Genomic DNA, 9,067 nt, shown 5'->3' with positions numbered 1-9,067 from the left:
AGGAACACCTAAGACGTTTGAAGACCTGGGCCAAGCTCGGGTACCCAGAAACCTGTTGTTTGCCACAGGCCTCAGTAGTGACTCACACACGGCCTGATCCACCATTAAATTCAGGGCTCCCTCACTCTAGTCCATCAGAATTCAAAGCTGGGGACCGACATTCTACAAACAGCCACCATGCCTTTGCCACCAGGATTGGCTTCCCAGTATTTTCTGTAATGGCAAAAGGGGGGAAATAGCCTACATGGACTCTCAATAGGGGAATGCATAAAAGAATTTGGGCACACTTGTGCAATGGGACACTGAGCTATCACGGAAAAGAACGAAAAGAACGAAGTTGAAGCAAGTTGTTGTGAGATGGAAAGATATTTAAGAGACATCGTTGAGTAAAGAAATGCAAGGTGCACTGTGATTGATGACCCCACTTATAAGGCGCAAAAATGGAACATGTGTGTGTGTATATATGTGTGTGTGTGTGTGTATGAAAATAATATGTTTTGAAGATTACACACAGATATATATATATGTGTGTGTGTGTGTGTGTGTATAATGTGTGTGTGTGTGTGTGTGTGTGTGTAAATAATATGTTTTGAAGATTACACACAGGCATAGAGAGAAAGGGACAAAGGGACTATGAGAACCGAGTGGTAGAGAGGAACTCTATTTGATTCAGTACTGATTTTACCACGGGCATAAACTACTTTTTCCATTTTATCAGCATTGTTCATTTTAACAAGTATCCTCCTGTTGCTATTATGATCAGTAGTAGCCTGCTGCCTACACTCACCCCGTCTAGCTCTGCTGGCCACCCCTCCAAATAACAAGGCTGGAGTAATCTTCCCTTGCTTCACGAACTAGATGCCTCCATGTCTTTAACACTCAAAATCCTCTCACTTTCCCCATTAAAAATAACCCAGGGCACCTGAGTGCCCGAACCGACTTCGGTTCAGGTCACAATCTCGCGGTTTGCGGGTTTGAGCCCCACGTCGGGCTCTGTGCTGACAGCTCGGAGCCTGGAGCCTGCTTCGGATTCTGTGTCTCCCTCTCTCTCTGACCCTCCCCTGCTTGCACTCTGTCTGTGTCTCTTTAAAAAATAAATGAACATTAAAAAATTTTTAAAACTCACCCCAATAACTTCACCTCACACATAACCTGAATTACACCAAGAATCTATCTATCTTGCCCACGTTCCTGCTTCTGAATCTCTGAGAAGCCCAAGCAGACCATTCTGAATGTCCAGGTTACCTCACAACATGTCACCAGCCGATTACTTTTCCTGCACCCCGTTATATTCTGGGACCCCGTTCACGGTGAGATCGTGTCTGCTTTGAGTACATTTTCTCTTGCATGCCTTCACCCATGGCCTGTCAGAGGGCTCCCTTTTGGCAGGCTTGAATTGGATTTCACCTTTTCAATGGCGTGAGTTCACGATAATAACCCTGGATTGTCGAGGCCTTTACAATTAGTCATGTTTCCTCCTTTTTTACAAAAGTGTTTTTATTTATTTATTCATTCATTCATTTTGAGAGAGACAGAGAGAGCATGAGGGGGGAAGGGACAGAGAGTCAGAGGGAGAGAGAGAGAGAATCCCAAGCAGGCCCCACATGGTTAGTGCACAGAGCCCCGCTCTGGGCTGGAACTCATGAAACCTGGTGAGAAGCTGAACCGAAATCAAGGGGCAGACGCTTAACTGAATGAGCCACCCAGGCGCCCCTAGGCTCGCTTCCTCCTTGTAAGGTTTTCTAGGAAATTCAGATCCGTGGCGAAGGGTGACTTCCACGGTGAGTGTCCCCCCATGTTTGTTTTCTCAACTTCACTTTGGAGATACACAGCATGATTTCCTCTTGCAGTCCCAGCACCACAATAGATTTACGTTGTGGCGCCACTGCAGAATTGTTGAAAAGAGAACTCTCACCCACCCTGGTTAGAAAAGGGATTAATTTATTATTCTAACTGCAGGGATCTAACTTCATATCCACCCTAAAAACTGTAGGAAAAGAGCTGACTTTTAAAAATAAAGCCCCAAACCTACACACCTTGGATGCAGATGCTTGAAACAGATGAACAGAATAGTTGATTGTGGGTGGGACACAGGTGAGACTCTCCACCATGTGACATACACAAAAGTAGGAAGACACACAAGTATGGGGTGCTCTGTGGTTTAGAGTTCACACACGCAATCCATTTTATTTTCATATGCCATCGTCACTAGGTTAATTGGCTGTCTTACAGCCTTTCTTTACAGATGGAGAGATTAAGGTTCAGAAAAGTTAAGCGACTTAAAAGTCGCACAAGTACCTGGTAAGTGCCACAGTCCAAAAGGAGTTCTTCCTTTAGTTCCAAATTCCATGTATTTCTGCTACCCCCTACACTGCTGTTTCTTTGTGCTTTTGTTTCCCAGATGTAAAATGGTAGGTTTTCAATGTCCCCAGGATGCTGTCCTCAACTCTCTGTGTTCTCAGGCACTATCATTTGTTCGCAGCCTGGAACTGCGAACATCACACGGACACTTCACGTACTTTTTACCCTTCCTGGCTTAATGAATTAAGGGGGAAGAAAAGCTACCTGTTCCCAGAGGGCCGGACAGTGCCACAAAGGTGTACGGGAGCCACCGGACACACTGTCGCACTCTCTTAAGAGACTGAGAAACCAAGCGTCTCTTTTCTTTTCTCAGCAGTAGCTGGGGGAGAACGGAAAGCTAGACAATGGTCTCTTGTTCAGTTTTATTAATTTTGAGGGCGGGTGGGACAAAAAGATCGGATGGACGACGCAAGTGACCAATCGCGAGCGAATCCTAGGCCGGGATTCACCAACCGGTAGCGGCGAAAGAAAGGTGGGTGGGACTTACTCTTCGCGGCCCGCTCCGCCCAGGCCGGCCCTCCCAGCCCGCCCAGGAGGCGGAGACTCCGCGGAGCCCCGCCCACGCCACCCCCGCCGCCAGCGCGGCCCGCCAAAGGGAAGGGGGGCGGGAAGGAGGAGGCTAAGGGGACCGGAGGAAGAAAGAAGGGTGTCGCACAGAGCTGCGACCTGGGTGGGGGCCTGCTGGTCATAGGAAGCAAGAGGGGAAGGAAAACGAAGGAGCGCCGTGCCTTCCTGCATTATTTTGAGCAGACGGCGAGAAGCTGCTTTTCAGCATTTCTATTATTTGTGTTTCTTCCTCCCGCTGTGGGGCGGGGAGCCGCGCTGGCTCTCCCACGCGACTCCGCTCCGCTGGTGTCGTAGATTATTATTGTAGTCTTTGCAGAACCCTTTCCTTCCTCCCAGCCAGTCCTTGCGTAGCCTCTCAGGACTACAGTAAGCGCGTAAAGCCACACGAGTGGGAGGACTAGAGCTAGGACCCCCCGCTTTAGCCAGAGTGGCTGGACCCCGCCGTTCAATTGTTTGAAACTTCCCCGCCCCCTGGCTCCGCCTCTCTTCCGCCCCCCGCCCCCCCCTCCCCAGGGTCCAGGCCGGCTCCCTCCCTTCTTTCCCCGCCCTCTACTCCGCCCCCCTCTCTAGTCCACCCCCCACGCCTGGGCGGTCCTAGCCGCTCACCGCAAGAAGAAAAGCCACCCATTCGTCCCCCTCCCCTACCTCCCATCCTTTGCCCAGGAGCTGCCTTCATCGCAGTCACGCCCCTTCCTTCCGAGGAGCTTTCTGGCTGCTCAAGCTGGTAGACCCCCTGATTTATTCTTCCATCTCCGCTCTCTTTCGCCTCATCTTCTCTTAGTTCTCACCGCTCCCTCCACCCCCCACCTCCAGTCTGTCTTGCCTCCGACCATCCGCTGCTCCACCCTCCGGCCCGGTATCCTGCCTGTCCACTGCCACCAAGGAGAGCCCGGACGGAGCAGCGAGGAGGGGAGCAGCCGGGAGTTGGGGCTTCCCCCTGCCCATCCCTGGCCTCCGGCCCGGGACCGAAGCCACTTGAGCGAGCAGAGAGTCGTCACCTTGTCTTCGGTGCCTTCAGGGGTAGGAGACGCATGGTTACTTTTCGCGGGGAACTGGGGCAGGAATCCATGGTGGCATGAACTTGATCGTGCCCTCGGCGTGAGTGAGTCGATCTAGATGCATGTGGGGATGCCCGGGTGTTCTACTTTCTTTGCAGCCGGCCTTGAGTTTTCCAGGATGAGCAGCAAGTTAAATGGGTTAAAGAGTGTGCGCTCCTTTCCCGTCCTACGGAGATGCTAGTGGGTACCACTACTTGACGGTACTTTTACTTCCTTGCCTCCTTGGGTGCTTGTAGGTATCTAGGTAATTAAGCACAAAAAGAATGAGGGAACTGCAGGTCAACATTTACCTCAGGAGGAATGTCTATGGGCGCTTATCTCAGATTGCTAGATGCGTTCCTCCTAAGTGTTTAGAGTCGAGGTGGGGGCTCACACTCCCCTCCCCCGGGGGCTGTGAATTCTTGAAGTCTTAAAGTCTAGGAGTAATCTACAATGCTACACTCCTTTTGGTAGATGTGTGTGTGTGTGTGTGTGTGTGTTTGGTGGTGAGGAGGGGATTGCCCATTATCTGCTTTATAGATGTTAGTAACGAGTTTTGCAGGGTCATGCAGGTGCCTTGAGGGTCCCAAGCCTTGGCCACTGTACATTGGAGCTTCGACAGCAAGGTGGACTTATTGATATGTGAAAACAAAGGAAAGGAAAAGTGAGAGGGAAAGTGACAGTCTTTGTAGTCTGGTAAATTGCCACTAATGATAGTATAATAATAATTTGCAGCAAAGAACTAAATACAGTTAAATGAGAGGAAAGGAAACGTTTGTGAGGAAATAGCATTTTCAATCTCTGGCATGTATTTTAGAAAGAGTTGTATAACACCTTGGAGTGTCTAATTTCGTTCTCCTACCTCCTCCCGCTTCTCCCGGACCACCACGTTAAGAGTGGAAGTTGGGAGGTGTTTAAAACTCTTTTGAATATAACCCTCATCTCCCATCCAGAGAGGAAGATAATTAGTCACCATAATCTTCAATAATGGAGGGCTAAGGTGATTTAAGTCTCCTTGAACTAGGTTTTGTGAAAAGTCCTTTCCCCGGGCCAGCCTTTGTGAAGCCTTCTCAGTTAGACCTTTCAGCACCCTCATTTAGTAGCTAAGAATACTTTGAAATACCATTTTGGAGGCAGGATAAATTTTCACCCGTCTCCCACCTATCTCCAGCATGGCAAACTTCTAAGAATGGTGGTCTTCAAAGACCTGTTATCAAGATGTCACCAACCCATTGCTTCTTTGGGAACCAATTCTTTGGCTCTATTTTTAAATGATTGTGTTGGTTGATTTTAATGGGGGAAAGGAAAGCAGGAAGGGAGAGAAGGAACGTTACAGGGCGACAATTTTAAAGGCTATCGTCTTTCAGATCAGCTGGGAGGGAAAAGTTGGCCTGACCAAACTACATTTTATAAGTGGCCTGGGACATTTTAATAGCCAGGTTGTTGTAGAGTAGTTGCATCTATTTACAGATGATAACTCAGGTTCCAGTTATTCTGTATGGGTTTATCCGGTGTCATTTACAGACACTTTCTGGCACTACATCATACTTCATTTTAAGATACTTCTTTCTTTGGAAAAGTCTGTGGCTCCATAAAATTGAAAGTGCTTTTTCTAACTTCATGGCTTGCTATGAAGTAAACCTCTGCCCATGCTTGTACGTAGTTACTTTTATGTGAAAGTTGGGGATCGGTTTACCAATTTAAAAGATTTCAGGAGGAAATTTAAAAATTCATACTCGATACCATTTTGGATTTGGAAATTGAAAGCTCATTTCTGGTTGGTGAAGTAGGGATTATGAGACTAATGTATAGCCATGGCACTTTGTGGACTTGGCATTTTCTGAAATTTTGTAAAGAGCGAATCAGATGCTTTCTAGAATACCTTAAGAACAATCTATTCAGAACACAGAAGGATGGATGCTATGACCTTGAGGTCCCATTGAGTGCCAGAATTCTAAGTGGGTACATCTGCTTCTGTGCCTCTCCTAAGAGCCCTCTCCCAGGGCCTGTGCCTTCTTTAAAAGGGTGTCTTTGTAATTAAGCAGCCTGTCTCTCCCACCCCCCTTTCTTCCTTTGATCCAGCTTTTTAAGGCCTTTTTCCATTTGGAAACAAGAGGAGTTTCTCACACTCTCCTACTCCCCTCTTAAGGTTTCTTTTCCTTTACCCCCAAAGAAAGTCCCCCAAAGTTCTCGGGGTGGTTATAAGTTGTTTTGTTTTGTTGAAGTGAAGGGGATGTTACCAGTGAGGAGAAGTAGTGGATATATTCCCTCTTGGGAAATGCTTGTGGCCAGGTAGCCTCTTCCATGGAGACTGAGCATTTGGAATGCATGAGAACAGTCTATTCTTAGGGACTGTCTGGAAGAAATTGTCCTTTGCACCCATTAAGTGCAGCTAAAACCCACTGAAAAGGGTGGACAGAGGTGTGTGTGGTCGTGGCTGAGCCTTTTAGGATGGTAAATGGGTAAATGTTCCCAAATCTCTTATTACATCACCTCTTTCCCCCATGGATTCAGTGGGTTTGGAGATCTGCTTGACAAGTTAATTAGCTTGGGACTAAACCAATTTGTTCAGAATTGTGCTCTATTGATTTCCTGTCCCCAGGAATTTTTGTTGGTGGTTTTCTATGACGTGTTGCCTTTAGTCTTGCTTACTTTTTCGTTCCTTGCTGCCTTTTGTGGACTTTGGTCCAAAATCTAGGGTCCCACCCCCAAGTCAAAGGTTAGAATTTGGTCGAAGGAACTAAGGGGGCATTAAACACGCTGCCCATACTGCACTGCCCTCCTCCGTGGTGGGCTCCTGACCCCTTTTAACCCAGAGAAAAGAGGGAAGTTTCCCCTTCTGCACACAACACACAAAATCTGAACTGAAAAAAAAACAAGGGGAAAAAGAAGGAAAATAAAAGGCCATTTGCTTTATAAAAGAACCCACTACAGGTTTCTTGGAAAGAAGTAGCTTTCTTAGTTAGTGCCTTTGAGCTATGACTTGATAATATAAAGCTTCACTATAACCGGGCCTTCTCAGAAACATATTTATTGCATCAAGGAAGGCGTTAGAATTTTGTTGTAATTATTATAGCTTGAGTTAAGTGAGGCCATTATTTGGCCTTTGAAATCTTTTTGTTATATGGGATGGAGTTAATTGTCTAGATCGTTCTGGCTTGTAATAATGCTGGCCACGTTTAGCTCCAGCGGACAACCACTTGTAGATGGGAGGTGGTATGACTTTCTGGAAAGAAATCAGACTTCACAGACACTGCTAAGTCTGACGGTGGGACTCTGCCCCATAGAGGTAAATAAATTTAATGCTGGTTGTTGTATTTGAATAACCCAAGGGTCCAGAAAATTGCTTCTGGTAAGTGACGTCATGTGGTGCCGTTTTTCATCGGATAATCTACAATAAGCTTTCCTAGTGAGCCTGCTGGTGCATGGGACGTGGGCTCTAAGCCCACCTCTAACTCAGTTTACTGTCCTTGGCAAGTCCTCTGTGCATTGTGAGGAGCTGGACAAGGTGATTTTGAGAACCAGTTCTGAGAAGTTTATGGTTCCCTTCCTAGACCTCCACTTGGGACGTGAGTGTGAATGATTCGTACCAGAATGAGGTGCAGCAGTCATTAGAAATACAATCAGGTAGTCATCTGGATGTAAAAAAAAAAAAAAGCCTCTAAGGATATAGCAATATAAATGCATTGTGTTTTGTATCTTAACAACATATCAAATTAAAAAGCTAAGATCCTGCCCAGAACTTCATCACGAATCCTGTCCTAACAGATCACCCGCTTACATTTTTCCTAGTTCCTCTCATGCCCTTGTTTCTGTACTTAACATGAATTTTACATAGTTGTGTGGGGGGGGAGGGGTCATAGAAATCTACAAAGTTTCTTTCAAATAAGAGCCCAACTAAGACTTAGTTTTGTAAACCCATGTGGAAGAATGAAGTCAGAACCTGACTGAGTACGCGTGAAGAATCGCATATGTTTGTTCCTTGAAATGCCGGGAGAGACTAACAGATTTAATAAGTAATTCCTCAACGTTTCTGTAATTTAGGGGTGTTCGTGTATCTACCTAGGCTGTTAAGTCTATTCCGTTGACCTCCTGTTACCCCTCCCCATTTTTTAATTTTATTTTATTTAAAAAAAAAATTTTTTTTAACGTTTATTTATTTTTGAGACAGAGAGAGACAGAGCATGAAAAGGGGAGGGGCAGAGAGTGAGGGAGACACAGAATCCTAAGCGGGCTCCAGGCTTCGAGCTGTCAGCACAGAGCCCGACGAGGGGCTTGAACTCACGGATCGTGAGATCATGACCTGACCCGAAGTCAGCCGCTCAACCGACTGAGCCACCCAGGCACCCCCGCTCCCCATTTTTTTAAGCGAAAAGACAACTAAGGTTCACTGTTTACTTTGTCTAAATCATCAGGAATGAATTCTTAAATCACTGTATCATGATATCGCATCAAGAGAGTACAAATTTGGGTAGACTATACAATTTCCTCAAGGAGAATGGAAAAGCAGGAAGGCACAAATGTTTTGTTTCATAGCTTTGAAAATAATATGTTTAAATTAGACTAAAAAAATCGTAAGGAAACTAAGGGTTTGGGACAATTGAAGACATGTAGGTGTGGCAGGATGATGGGCTCTTCATTTGAGGTCTTCACTGTATAGCGAAAGCTCAGGTACGTGGTCCCTTCATCTTCCTTTGATAGAGAAGGCATAATATACATGTGATCTCCATTTTGGATGAATTCATTCCTGGAAACCAGTGGCTCATCATAAATTAGATTAAATACCTTTAACCAGAAGAGGAAGGTGAAGTATGGATTATTAGTACTTAGAAAGTTACAAGTTAAGTACGTTTTTTGTGATATGTATTCATGGGGAAATGCAGATGGAGGTATTTGCTAATATCTCGTAAGATAATTTTTGAAAATTATCTTTTTTTTTTAACTCTGTAAGGCTGCTCTTGACGTTTGTTAAGTCACTTTCATTATTGCCCCAACTCCATGAAACAGCATTAGACTCTGTGACTTGAAGCCAGGATCTGGGTTTCTGTGCCCAGCCCTCTCTGACTTGTCATGTGACCAAGGGTAAATGAATTAGCTGCTCT

General features: G+C 45.9%; 1 protein-coding gene across 3 annotated transcripts in view; it reads left to right on the top strand.

The window, feature by feature from the left end:
- Nucleotides 1-3,510: 3,510 nt before the first annotated feature.
- AMOT (angiomotin) overlaps nt 3,511-9,067 on the top strand; it is a 62,897-nt gene continuing 57,340 nt past the window's right edge. For 2 of the 3 annotated variants that reach the window (XM_058712371.1, XM_058712369.1), the window contains exon 1: nt 3,511-3,948. The gene's annotated coding sequence lies outside the window, so the exon portion shown is untranslated. Of the gene's footprint in view, nt 3,949-4,007; nt 4,031-9,067 lie in introns of those variants that run through there. The other variant, XM_058712370.1, reaches the window with a different exon arrangement.

This window comes from Neofelis nebulosa, chromosome X, assembly GCF_028018385.1.
Source record: "Neofelis nebulosa isolate mNeoNeb1 chromosome X, mNeoNeb1.pri, whole genome shotgun sequence".
Taxonomy (NCBI): Eukaryota; Metazoa; Chordata; class Mammalia; order Carnivora; family Felidae; genus Neofelis; species Neofelis nebulosa.
This window is presented reverse-complemented; position numbering and strand designations above follow the sequence as displayed.